The sequence below is a fragment of the Vicugna pacos genome, chromosome 20 (genome assembly GCF_048564905.1).
Source record: "Vicugna pacos chromosome 20, VicPac4, whole genome shotgun sequence".
Lineage (NCBI taxonomy): Eukaryota > Metazoa > Chordata > Mammalia > Artiodactyla > Camelidae > Vicugna > Vicugna pacos.
Genome location: NC_133006.1, coordinates 40,981,910 through 40,995,651, shown reverse-complemented (window position 1 = coordinate 40,995,651; position 13,742 = coordinate 40,981,910). Strand labels below are relative to the sequence as shown.

Sequence of the window (13,742 nt, the reverse complement as noted above, 5' to 3'; positions counted from 1 at the left end):
TTCCTTGGCTCCTTGCTCTGGAAGAACGCAGTCTCCCCCGTCTCATCTTGCAAAGGCTTCTTGGTTTTGGAGGGCTTCCTTGTCGGCACTAGGGGTTGGGTTTGTACTTGGTGATTTGGTACGTGTGGATCTGTGGCTTTGTAACTGTCCACAGGTGTCTGATGCCTGCCCCAGGAGAGCAGTTTGTCTTCCAGACTCTTTAAGAACGAAGCCAGCGTGTAATCCTTTTCTGTTCTTAGTGTGTTTGGAACAGTGCCCCTGATTCAGTAGAAATGTCATAAATACGCCAAAAACACAGTTGAGAAATGCTTAGGCCTGTGGTGTCTGGGTGTTTGCCGTGCTCAGTGTTGGCCGTGCCGCGGGACTGGGGTGAGTCAGAAAATGGGGTCCCTGATTGAATCTACCGGTACTCACAGGTACTTGAGGAAGATCGTTCCAGCTCTTCTTTGCAGGACCGTGGCTTAATTAAAATGATTATTTCTAAACTTAATTTCAGAGCTGTGAGTTTTTTTTTTTAACAAAAGTCTCTTTGAATTTAATTTTAAACATGTTCACAGTTGACATCCTCCATGGGAGGCCGGCTGCGATGCGGTGTTTGAGCAGGGGCTCGCTGCCGCAGCAGTAATAAGCGCAGGGCAACTGATGGGGCTGTGCTCGCGCCGCCCCCCCGCTCCCCCCGCCCCGCCTCTTGTAGAAGGTCGTGCTCTGGGCCTAGGAGGGCGCTGGCTCTGGCTCAGGGTTGGTCGCGGGGCCTCGTCCGGCACAGTGGAGAAGAGCTGTTGCTCTTGGGGACTGAGAGAGGTGGATGGACCACGGGTGAGGTCACGGGGTCGGAGAAGGAGGGAGCGGTGAGACCCGAGCCGCGGCGGCTGTGCGATGCGGGAGTTCGTGCTGCCCGGGCTGGGCGGGCGGAGGCCTGGCCTCCCTTCGTCCTCTTCGGGGGCCTCCGTCCGCGGGGCTGGACGCAGTTGGCTCACAGATTCCTCTCTGCTCTGCCGAGCAAGCCCTGGGCCTGTGAGTCGAAGCCGGGAGGCCCGGGCCGAGCGCCCGGAGCACCAGGTGTCCTGCGGGATGACGGCTGTGTCTTCAGGCCGGCTGTCTACCGCCCGCGCGTCGCGGTCCTCCCGTGGCGGAGATGAGCACAGCTGCGCCTCCCTCAGAATTTCTTCACGAGGATTAGCTGAGGTGCCTTTGACGCATGGAGCGCGCTTATCAGTAAGCACAAGGTCTGACACTTAATAAACATTCAGTAAAAATTAATCTCTAGTGTTATTAAAATTTTTTTTTCAAATGGTTAGAACCATTTATTAACAGAGAGTCCCCTTAATCGGAGAGATTTAAACAGAGGCTGCCCTGCGTGTCACAGAAACCGTTTCTAACACTGGGAACTGCATTACTTCTTTGATGTTCGTCATCTTAGTACCTATGGTTCTGGATTGATTTTAGAGGAGGAAAGAAAATTAAGAGTCGTAAGAAACAGGAAAATCAGCCTAAGAGATGTATATGCCTCTTAATAGGAAACACAAAATCCTGGGAGCAATTATGTGAGATTTCATGTCTTCTTGGATGGGCGCTAACTCCAGCTATGTCTGTGGTTTTTGTTTTTTAGACAAAAGATTTGAAGGAATCCAAGCCTTCCTCCCAGGAGCTGTGGTGTGAGGGGCTAGACTCAGAAAGCAGATCGGGGGAGGATCAGTTACGTGTCAATTGTTGCTCGGAATTGTGCTTCCTTGTACATTTCCAATGTCCTTGACGGGTTTTTATGAGGTTTGTTCGCACAGTAATTGGCTGAATATAGTTATCTGAAACAGGTTTCCAAGTCATTATTGCACGTTAATGAGACCGCTGTTCCACCGTTGGATCAGCCGTGTCAGGTATTCTTGGAGGAAATGGCAAAGTGGGAAAAAGAAAAAGAAGGGAAAAAAAGAAGACATCTAAGATGCAAATATTTCTAGGAGATTCACCGCGGTGGTAGGATGTGCTTTCGTTTGTTGGGAAATGATACCTAGAAAATTTAAATTAAATACCTTGCAAGAGAGAGAGACCAAAGAAAAGAAGAGATGGTTTTATAAAAGAAAATCTGTGTGGGCTTTGCTGTTTGAACTTGAAGTTATTATGACAGAGTTTTGCTCCGTGTTCTCAGGCTCGAGTGCGTTTTGACATCTGTAGTTAAAATTCTTAAACTGTGTGCCTGGCAGCCACTAAACACAGACACAGTTTGCAAGTACAGCTCAGTTTCTGTTTTCCGAGGTCCCGCGGCATGGAGGAAGGCTGGCAGTGTGCGCTTGGTCGCTCCGGGTCAGTTTGCCATTCTTGCTGTCTTTCCTCCCTCGTTTTCTCCCCTCCCTTCCTCTGCCTTTTTAAATAGAGCTTCCAAGAAATGGTAAAACTGGTGGTTGTAGAGCCTCCATCTTTATGGTTCTTACAGAAGTGCAGGGAAATGCTGAAATTGCTGGCGGCTGGAGAGGCTGATGGAGCGTGAGTGACGCTAGCTGAGCCCTGACTGCGTGTCAGCATCTCACTGAGTGTTCTGGATGCTTCTCTTGTTGAGCCCTGATGACAGGGCTCTGGGTGACGCTGTTATTATCCCCGTGTGACACAGCCTCAGGAAGGTGGTCAGAATCCAATGGCTGGCAGTGCGACTTCGCCCACATCTTTCCAATAAGTAACGACTATGTCCTGCTAGTAATTGTAGTAAATTGCACATTTTTGAAATGCAGTTTTAAAACGGCCAGAAATTCCTGACAAATAAGTTTTTCCGCCTAACAAAGAACGAAGAACTGGCACCAAATGCAACAACAGCAAACAGAATTTATTTGTGGTGGTGGTATTTGTTCCCGGCAGAAGGGCTCTGCCCCCGTGAGTGTCATCTCTGTGACAGAGTGCACTCAATTGAAAGCATGAGATGAGACTGCTAACTTGCACAGGCCGTGGAAATGCTTTTTCACACATTTAAGTTGACTAAGGCGTATGTGTGTGTCTGTGCACAGACCAGGGTGAGGCTCTTGGACAGCTTCTAGAATTTGGCTGTGTTTCTTTTTCCTTCAGTTGTAGTGCCTTCACCGGGCTTTCAACGCCTTGCATTTAGTGATTGTGACGTGGATGGTGACTGTCGTCATGATGACTGGATTGGCTTTTCCTTGAGGAGGTGTTCTGAGAGCAGCACTGAATCATGTCTCCAGACGTGACGCATGTATTTCCCACTGGGCTGACTCAGGCTGCCCAGTTCTTCCCAGGTTGTCCTCAGAGCGTGCACGTCTCTCCCCAGGGTGACTGTGGGTGTCGTCGTGCCAGGAGGGAATGTACCATTTATTGAGCCCCTGTGAAATTTAGAAGATTGTTCAGAGGCCAGGGAGCAGAAAGGCTCCACGGTGGAAAATAACTTTGAAAATGGAACCGCCTTCCTTTACCTCATCATTAAAATTAAAAACTTGCCTCTTTAGGGAAAACTTTATAGATATGTACATGAGCAGTTTCTAGTTTTAAATAATCATTTTTGTTGTTGTTCATTCGTTTGTCAAATATTTCCTCAGTTCCTTCTAAGCCTATAGAAAAACGAATAAGCATTGTCCTTGCCTTTGAAAATAGCACAGCACACACAAGCATAAAAATAAATGATTGCCGCGCCATGTGGCAAGTGTTTCTAACAGAGGTATGGTGGGCAGAACGGGGAGGAGGCAGGGATTGGAGAGGATCGTGCCAAGCCCTTGTCCTGGTTACACCCGGGATGGAATATGGGTGGTATGGGTATTTGCAATGTGCATCGCAGAATAAGTTAGGTTCCTGTTTGCAAGGGGTTATGCACTTCATCTTTGCTTGGATGCCCAGCTGGCATACCTTATGCTGCTTCTCTTGTCTAAGTGTAAATCTGTTTCCAGTCTCTTCCTCTCTTTGGTAGCCAGTCTCTGCAGCCTCTGCCCACACTTACGTCATTCAGTGTGATTGATCTAAGATGGACCAAGACTGTACCAGCACCGTGTTATCAGGTGGACATGCCGTGCATATACTTAGCATCATTTCTGCATAAGGCATGGTGCTAGACAGAGCAAGACAGAACGATAAGATCTGACTTCTCCCTGTAAAACTTGGAGTGTCGTATGGAAGACAAGACTGTAAAAGCATGGCAGCTCTGGTGCCATTCATGAGATGCAGCCTTGGGTTACGGGAAGAGGCAACTCTGTCCATCGTTGAGCCCAGTGGAGGCATCAGAGAGGATCCTCGTGGCATTTGAACTGGGTCTTAAACAGTGGTTCTCGGATGTGTGCCTAGTAATTTTCTGGAGAGCTTATTTAAAATGCAGCTCATAGGGCATCAGATTCTGTAGGTGTGAAATGGGGACCGAGATGTATATTTTAAACAAATACTCTGGATAATTCTTATGAATTACCTGTACTCAGTCCATGCTTCAAAAACTCTGTCTTTAGGATAGGCTGAGTATTTTCCCCAATTTTGGGGGGTGGGTATAATTAAAGTAAGTGAGCTGTATATATTTAAAGTGTACAGTGTGATTCATTTTCGACAGATGAATATACCCACAAAACTGTCATCATAATCAAGATAATAAACATTATCATCACAAACCAATGTTTCCATGTGCTCTTTTAATAATGCCCCCCCCCCCCCGCTTTCCAGGCAACCACTGATCTACCTCTGTCATGATAGCTTAGTTTGGATTCTCTAGAATTTCATATAAATGGAATCATACAGTCTATATTCTTTATACTTTGCTTCCTTCCCTTCCTTGGCATAGTGGTTTTGAGATTTGTTGTGTGTGTCAACCAAAGTTGAATGTATCAATTTATCCTTTTTATGCTGAGGTTTGTCTCATTGTGTAGGTATGCCCCAGTTTGTTTATCTGTTCACTTATTGTTACTGATGGACATTTAGATTGTTCCCAGGTTTTGACTATTCTAAATAAGGCTGCTATGAATATTTGTATGAAAGTCTTTGTGTGCACACGTTTCCATTTCTCTGGAGAAGCAACCTGGGAGCAGAGTGTTCTATAAACGCAAAATAGGTCAATGTAATTGAATAGTGTTCAGCTGATTTTCTGTGTCTACTGATTTTCTTGGTCTTAGTGTTCTGTCAGTCTCTCAGAGGAGAGTGTTAAAATTTTAGACTATGAATGTGGACTTGTCTATTTTGCTTTTTTTGTTCTATTAAATTTTCTTCGTGATTTTTGAAGTTATACTATTATACATTTTACATTATATATATTATACATACATGCATCGTAAATGCAGGCACTTTTATAGCTGTTATGTCTTCTGCATGAATTTCCTCTTTATTGTGAAATATCCAGCCTTATCTCTGGTAATTCTCTTTTTCTCAAAATCTGTTTTATTTACACTGAAGTACCTATTCTAGCCTTGCTTACCCCCCTTCTCAGTTACCTTTATGTTCTTATAATTATATGTATTATGTCTACATACATTGAAAACGGCATCATTCAGTGTTAAATTTTTTGCCTTAAATAGTCAAATGCATTTTAAAGGACTTAAGAGGAAAAGAGTCTTCTTTTGTATTTAACTAGCCATTTGTCATTTCTCCTGCTCTTTCATTCCTGAGGATCCAAGATCCCTTCTGGTACTTTTCCCCTTCAATGTGGAAGACTTCTGCTATCGTTTCTGGTAGAACGTGTCTGCTGGTGACACGTTGTAGTGTTCCTTTATCTAAGGACGTCTTTATTTGCACTTTATCATGAAGGATAGTTTTAGTGAGTACATAATTCTGGATTGATAGATTTTTTTCTCAACAATTTATTGTCTTCTGCCTATGTGGTTTCTGTAGAACTATGTCAGTCATTGTTCACCTGTATGTAATGTGTTCTCTTTCTCCAGCTACTTTCAAGATTTCTTTCTTTATCTTTGGTCTTCAGCAGTGTGATTTTGATGTGTCTGATTTTGGTGTGGTTTTTTTAAAATTTATCTGTTTTTAGGTTCACTGAGCTTGACTATAAATTGGTGTCTTTCACCAGTTTGGGGAAGTTTCTGGTCATTATTTCTTCAGGTAACTTTTCTGTCTCAGCCACTTACTCCTCCACTTCTGAAACTCAAATTACACCCATGTTAGAGCTTTTGATTTTATCCCAGAAGACCCCAAAACCCTGCTCACTTTTTCTGTCCCTTCTCTCTGTTTTTCATATTGGATATTTCTTTTGATCCATCTCCATGTTCCCTGATTCCTTCCTCTATCCTATTCACCCTGCTACTTTGGGTGTCAAATATATTTTTTATTTTGGACTTTTTTTTTAGTATCAGAATTTGTATTTGGTTCTTAATTTTTTCTTGCTTTTTTTTTCCCCCTGAGAATTCCTTAATTTTCATCCCTACCAAGTGTGTTTTTCGTTAGTCACTTGTACATCATCTTTGGAAAAGTGTCTGTCCAAGCCCTTCGTCCATTTAAAAAGTTGGATTGTTTGTCTTTTTGTTGTCGTATTGTAAGAGGTCTTTGTATATTCTGAATACTAGACCCTCCTCAGCTGTATGATTTGTAAACATTTTTTCCAGTCGTGTTGATTTTCTTTTCATTTCCTTGATAATGTTCTTTGGTGCACAACATTTTTTAATTAGGATGAAGTCTACTGTATCTGTTCTTTGTCTTCTCTTGCACCTGCTTTGGTGTCGTGTCTAAGACTGTTGCCAAATCCACGGTCAAGAAGACTTGCCCTGTGCTTTTCTGAGAGTTTCGAGGTCTTATACTAAGGTCATTGATCCGTTTTGTGGTAATTTTTGTGTATAGTGTGAGGCCGCGTTCCAGCTTCATTCTTCTGCGTGTGGACATCCCATTGTTCTAGGACCGTTTGTTGAAGAAGCTGTTCCTCCCCCCTTAAAAGATCTTGGCACCCACGCCGAAAATCGGTTGACCATCAATGTTTTAGTTTATTTCTGGACTCCTGATTCTGTTGCATTGTTCTGTGTTCCCATCCTCATGTCCACAGTCTTTTAAATCCTGTAGCTCCATAGTCAGTCTTGAAATTGGGATGTGTGAGCCCTCCAACTTCGTTCCTCCTCTATTCAGTCTTTACTCTTTGCCATAGACAGGCTTAAGTCTCCCTAATTAAAAATTTTTTTTCTTAAAATTTTTCTTCATTGAAATTCTTTATTCTGATACTTTATTTGCCCACCTCTGTCTCTGTCTCTGTCTCTCTTTCAGTCCTTTACTCCAGGATCCACCACCCAGCTTAGGAGTTAGGACATTATACAGGGCAAGTCCCCTGTGTGTCCCTCCTGTTAGCGTCTTCCCTTTCCCCCCCCCTCCCGTGAGCAATCACTACTCTGAATTTTGTGCTGTTACCTTGATTTTCATTATAGTTCCGCTATGTATATTGTAAAACAAGGTAACTTTTTGTGCTTTAAGAAATGGAATCACGCTGTCCCTCCTCTCTTGACTTCCCATGCAGTGCTGTGACATCCATCTCTGTCGTCATGTGTAGAGCTTTAGTTCATTCATTTTTCACTGCTTAAATTCTGCTGGCATCTGAAGATGCCGTAGTTTGCTCATCCATTTTTTCCCGGACGTTGGACTGTTTACAATTTGTTTTTGACTGCTACAAACGCTACTCCTGCACGTCTTTGTGCATCTCGTATGTAGAAGGGGAGGGTTTCTCTGCGGTATGTTTTCTTTAGCTGTGAAATTGCTGAGTCGGCGCTTCTGAGCATCTTCAGCTTTGTCAGATGTCACCAGGTTGTTAGATGTCACCAGGTTGTTTCTCAAAGCAGCTGGGCCAGTTTACATGGCCTGAGTCTTTGTGTGCAAGTTCTTGTTGCTCCACGTGCTCTTCAGCACTGTCTTTGTTCAATTTATTCTGCCAGTCTGGTGAGTTGAGAAGAGCGCCTGACTGAGCTCTCCTTTGCCTTTAGCTGCCTGCTGTTGAGGTTGGTCAGATTTCTGTATATTTATTTGACACATATGGCTTTTCTTTTGCTCATTTTGAGGTGGGGCTCAGTTTTTTTGTTTGTCTTTTAATAATGGATTGGTAGGAATTCAACATTTATTTGAAAACTTCTCATCTGTCATTTTTATCTGTTAAAATTGTATTCTCTGGGTTTGTTTTTTTTTAAGTTGCTTTTTCATGAATGGAATATATATATTTCTAACTGGAGTAGCTTTAGGTTTCTTTACATAACATCATTCTCCCAAAAAGTCACTTCGTCAGGAAATGTGAGTGGGTGTAAGTTGACAAGTTCCGTGAAGATAACCTTCTGCTTGTCAGGCTCGATTCTAGCAGTTTAAGTCTCTGATGTCACTGCTGTATCATCCATATTTTCAGCGTGGGGCATTCGGAACATTTAATGACTTTCCGACATCTCCCCTCTCCGTCCCCGTGCGCTGTCAGGTCTGGTCTTGCCCTCTGCGACAGCGCCTGGTGCCGGGAAGGCATAGTCTGGGGTGCTCCTGTTTGACGAGAAGAGGGAGCTCAGAGCCTGCCTGGGGACTCCAGTTACCCTGTTTGCACAGAATCTGATTTGTTTCCTGGTGTATTTTTTAGTTCTTTCTCATCCTGCTTAGAATCCAGGCCATCCCCTCCAGTATTTCTGTCACTGTAGAAAGAGCTGAGGTTTTGGTAACTTGACTCAAGCTGTTGTATGTGTATGTATTTCTGATGTCTTTGCAGCTGTCATAGTGAGTGTCACGTACCGTCTGTGGCATCGTCTCTATACACAGGAGACTTCTGGGAAGCAGAGATTCAGTCCTGTGTCTTATTTTCATAAGACATCTAAACTCTTGGATATTTAGCAAACATAAAGCAATAAATGTAAAACAGTGAAGAAATTTTCCTTGCCCTGTCGATGTGGAGTTAATTTTCCATGTCAGCTGTTTTCCTTTTTCCTGTTGTCTCCGCATTCCTGAAACAGTGACCCCAGTGATGATGATGATAATGATTAATAATAATACAGCCCAAACATTAGCTTTTGACCTTGTGAACCTGGAGTGGCTTGTGAGCTTCCAAATAAAAGGTGTGGATTAGAGAGAAATGGAAGCTTGGCACGTTTGGGTTGCTGCAAGTGACCGTTTCTTTCTTCAGAGTCCATCACTGTTCCCAGGCCGTCCGCTCACCCTGTGTCCTGACACTATGGCCCTGACTTTGAAGCACTTTTTGCCTTTTCACTGCGGGAGGAGGAGGGTACTTCTGTGCCCACTTGAATTTTGGCTTGGCCACCTGCCCGCTCCGGCTAAAGGGACATTAGCAGATGAAGGAAAAGAGGCTGCAAAGTCCTTGGCAGTTGGTCGTACCCTCTCTTGCTTCTACCTCTGTTAGGAGACAAGCGCGCACAGCCTGCTTGTTCTAGAACAGGAAGAAGCATGTGGAGGGGACCTGAACCAACCCTGCAGCCCAGAGCCCAGCCCGGTCTGGACCAGCCGGGCCCCCGCCCCGCAGACGCATGGCTGGGCTGCAGACCCTGAGGTTTGGGGCGGTGTGTCCATCCGCGGTAGCCGGCTGGTGGAACGCACGCTGTGGTCGTCTTGCATGGTCTTTCTCAGCTGACCCGGGCCCCCGAGTGTGCTAAAGCATCTCTCCTCCAGTGGCATCGCACAGAGTTCACTTCTTTCTGTTCCTCACCATCTCCCTTTCCAGCTTAGTGAGAAGGATGATTTGAACAGAGCCTGACTTCATCTGCTTCCCTCCCTCCCTGGAGAAGCCACTGAAAGAGGCTCCCAGGGCTTGGCGGGCATGGTGCTTGTTTCCCGAGCCAGACAGGGATCAGGGGTGGGACTTATCTGAAAAGTCCTCCTTGTGAGGACTTTTCTGAGACGCTCCTGACCTCCGGAAGACCACGTGTGTGTGTGTATGTGCACGTGCAATCACATTCTCACTATATCCTTTGTAAAGTTTTAGTTCCAGGTGTCTGTCTTTAATCAGCCTCAGGTAGAAAGCTCTGGAATCACTAGAATGTAAGCTTCTTGAGAGCAGGCACTGTGTTGGTTCTGATCGCTGTTGTCTTCCCAGTTCCTAGAACAATGCCTAGCACACGGTAGACACTCAGTACGCATATTATAAATGCGTGACAGGCACACGAGTGAGTGGACCCCTGCTTCCTCATCCCGCTGTGCACTGTTCTTTCTTCAGGCTCCTTGAGGCAGTAAATGTGGAGGGAAAGCACTCTGGTTCCCCAGGCTGACCCCTGGCCTGTGTGCCCCCAGCTGCTCACTGCCTAAACACGCCGGAGAGGTTTAATGTTAGTACCATCCACAGGGGGTTGTGCCTTGTTTTATAGCATCACGTGGAAAATTGCGTAACCGCTGAACTTTGCACGTACGGTTGGTTAATCAGGTTTCTTCCCCGTACCCCTTAAATAAACTCTCAGGAACTATGAAAAAAATAAAAAAGGATGCTCATACAATTGAATTTTCTTTAAACTGTTTATGACGCTCTTGCTTCACGGGATCACTGCAGCCTTGCAGGCGGCTAGTGATGAGCTGCTCAGTGGCTCAGTTTCATTTTCTCCCTTGCAAAACGGCTCTTTAGGAGTTTAGGAATTATTTATGGTACTGTGGGGATAAACACGATCTGCTGAGTTATTTTTCTCAAGGTTCGTTTCTGTATTTTAGGCCGGAAGCAAGGTCTTTGTGAAATGGCCGTGTTGGTTTGTCCGTGGATAAAGTGAAGTAACATCATTAGGCCAAAGTTTACCAGATTCTCACACGGTGTTTTTTAACTGACATTATTCAGGAGCTGGCCATGGACAGCATTTCTCACAGGGTGTGACCTAGAACCCTGGGTATTCCTAGGTGCTTCCCAGGAAAAAGAAGATGTGATCTTCGGCTGAGTGTGGAAACCTGTGAGTTGGAAGAGTCCAGTGTCTCTCTTTACCAGAGAGCATCTCTGAGCTCCAGGGCGTCTGGGCCAGGCGCAGAGTGAGCAAGTCCCCCAGACTCACGGGACACAGGATTCCTTTATGAGAAGATCCATGTCCCTTGGCTGCTGGGGGGGACCGCAAACTGGGAGACAAAAGAAGTGTATTTGCGGCGATAATGACGAAGCATAGTAAGATATCCTTTTTAAATTTTACCCCGAGGAGTGCCTTCAGCGTGAAGGGAAGCAGCTGATATCAGCATACGTAGTTTAGAACATTCATGTAATATTGTAGACTGTCTACAGAGCCCTGGAGACTGAGGCTTTGTGGGCTTTGAAGGCGCTAGGAAGGGAAGGCTCTCAAAATCCATTACTTGATTCTTCCATTTACTAAATCAGCCTTTCCTCTCTCCGTCCCTTCCTTCAACGAACATTTAAGGAGGAGCTGCGTGGCAGGCGCTATGCGGGGTGCGCAGGTACAGAGGCCACCTCTGCCTGGCCGGGTCGTGAGCCCAGTGGTGGAGCCTGGCAGGCCACGTGCTGTGTCCCGGGTGCAGGGACACAGCTGAAGGGGCACGGTTCCTGGAGAGACGGGGCAAGGCTTCAGGTTCCACGACGGGTGGAGTGAAGGGAGGGCTCTTCCAGACAAGGAGAGCGCTTGTTTCCTGCTCTAGGAACAGCCCTCATAGCCCCGCTCACTTTGTTCCCAGTTGAGATTTTTTAAGTGGAGAAATCATGCGATCAGATTTAGTTTTTCTTTTTGTTTTGTTTTGTAAGAGAATTCCAGAGCAGTGAAGAATTGGTGCTGGGAAGACAGGATAGAAGCTGTTAATCCAGATGAGAAGGTGATGCCTGACTTTGAGCAGTGGTAACGGGGAGCGCAGGGGAAGGGAAGGTGGGCACCAGGGGTGTTCCTGGGGCGACGCGGCCAACTCTGAAGTAGGGGTCGAATGGGGCTGAGAGGTGGGCCGGAGGGAGGATTTCAGTGTGATCTCGGCCCAGGGTGCGGCCGAGTGCAGCTTGGGTGACTTGTGACACCACTTCACGGGCTGGAGCGGAGGATGGTGGAGGTTGCCCCCGGCCCTGGGCCTCTTAGGTCTGAAGTGCCTGTAAAGCACCAGCTAGAGATACCTAGGAGGTGGTTGGAAATACAAGACTGGAAAGTGTGAGAGAGCTTCATACGAGAATTTGGAGTCATCTGTGTTGTTAAAAGTCACGAAATTAAGATGATGTCAAGAGATTATTATGAAGGAGGGAGAGAAAGGCCAAGGAATACCAGGTTTCAGAAAAGGAAACATCCTCTGGGGTCCCTTCTTCACTGAACTCACTCTTATTTGTTGGCCTAGGGGAGGTGTCACGTGGTTCAGGTTTCCATTCATTCATTCGTCATTCATTCCTTCACTCACTCAGTATTTGCTGAGCACCTGGTACCACCACGTGGCGATGGAGGTGTGAAGCCAGAGGTGGTCCCTCCCTGGTAGAGATCACAGTCCGTGTGCCGTGACCACGTGGCGCTGTGCCTGCCCTGCAGAGGGAGCCCGTGGCGCTGCGGGAGCAACAGGATGGGGCTTCAAGTGCCACGTCGGGGGTGGGGGAGTCTTCAGGAAGACCCCCTCATCTGGGGCTCGAAGAAGGAGTGAGAGCCAGTGGTGAAGGGAGTGGGGAAGGGGAAGCCGGTACTGGGCCAGGAGCTGGCAGACCTGTTCTGGAAGGACCAGATGGTGCACATGTCAGGGTTGGCCGGCCATCTGGTCCCTGCTGCCGTGACTCAAATCTGCTGTTGTTGCGCGGGAACAGCCACAGACCTCAGCAAACAAACGGTGTGGCCGTGGTCCAGTGATACTTTACTGATGGCTGCTGAACATCTCATGTAATTTTCATGTGTCATGAAACAGTATTCTTCCTTTGATGCTTCTCAACCGCCTCAAAATGTAAAATGCAGCCTTAGCCTGCAGGCCAGGCACACGCAAGGGGAGTGGGGCCGGACTTGCCTGCAGACGGTCTGGCCAACTCCTGTTCTGCGTGAGAGGAACCGCTTGTTTAGAGGTCGAGAGGTCAGAGACCGTCCCTGGCTCCTGGAACATCCTTTTCTGAGCTGATCTCCTTGCATCCAAGATCTCCGGTCCACGCTACAGGCAATTACTGGGGGGGGGGGGGTCTTCCTGAACCGCCTGTCTCATAACGTCTGTGCTTTCTGGAGAAACTTCCAGTGATTCTGCATGAAGGTGGCTGAGATCGTCCCCTCGCTTGTCTGCTTTGTTCGCCTCAGCTCCCCTCCAGGTGGGATGTGGGAGAGGTTTTATTCTACTGACACTAACGTTGTGTTTTAGATGTGATCGGAGGTGTTGTCAACGCTTCGGGGCTTTCCAGGTCACTCCTCGTGCCTCTGCATGATCAGTTTGCTTTCCTTCTGAGCTTTTTGCCTATTTCCTGGAAAAGTTACTTTTGGATTAATTTACATATAAAAGTCCTATATTTTTCATCTCGTTTTTATCCTGCCACTTCAGGTAGCGGGAAATAAATGAAAGTCTTCAAATGTTGACTTCTAAGGCTTTATTACCACAGACAGCTTCATTATGTCTGTGGGGATCCAGTGTGCTTTGAAGGAATTAATCCAGCCTCACTTGCAATCTGTATATGTTTACATAGAATGAACAAACATTGTATCGCGGTTCGTGAAAATTCAGTTATTCCTGTCTCCAGGAAGTATGTTCTTAGAGTTTAATTCTCAAGTGAGTCAGTATGATGCTCTTTGAACTGTCGTAAGAATTTGGGATTCGGGGCTCACTGCTGCCGTTTATAATCGGGAGAAACGCCTGGTGAAGCCTTCACCCCTGAAGCCCCGATTCCTTATTTGGGGTTGGGGTCAACATGTGTCTGTGTGGTGTCGGGCTGATATGGGCTACTTATTCCCGCTAGATTTTTCTTAGAATTAAGTAAAGTG

At 46.2% G+C, this 13,742-nt stretch overlaps 1 protein-coding gene across 5 annotated transcripts in view; it reads left to right on the top strand.

Annotated features, from left to right (window-relative positions):
• FARS2 (phenylalanyl-tRNA synthetase 2, mitochondrial) overlaps positions 1-13,742 on the top strand; it is a 281,140-nt gene that overhangs the window by 36,013 nt on the left and 231,385 nt on the right. The gene's annotated exons all lie outside the window — the stretch shown is intronic.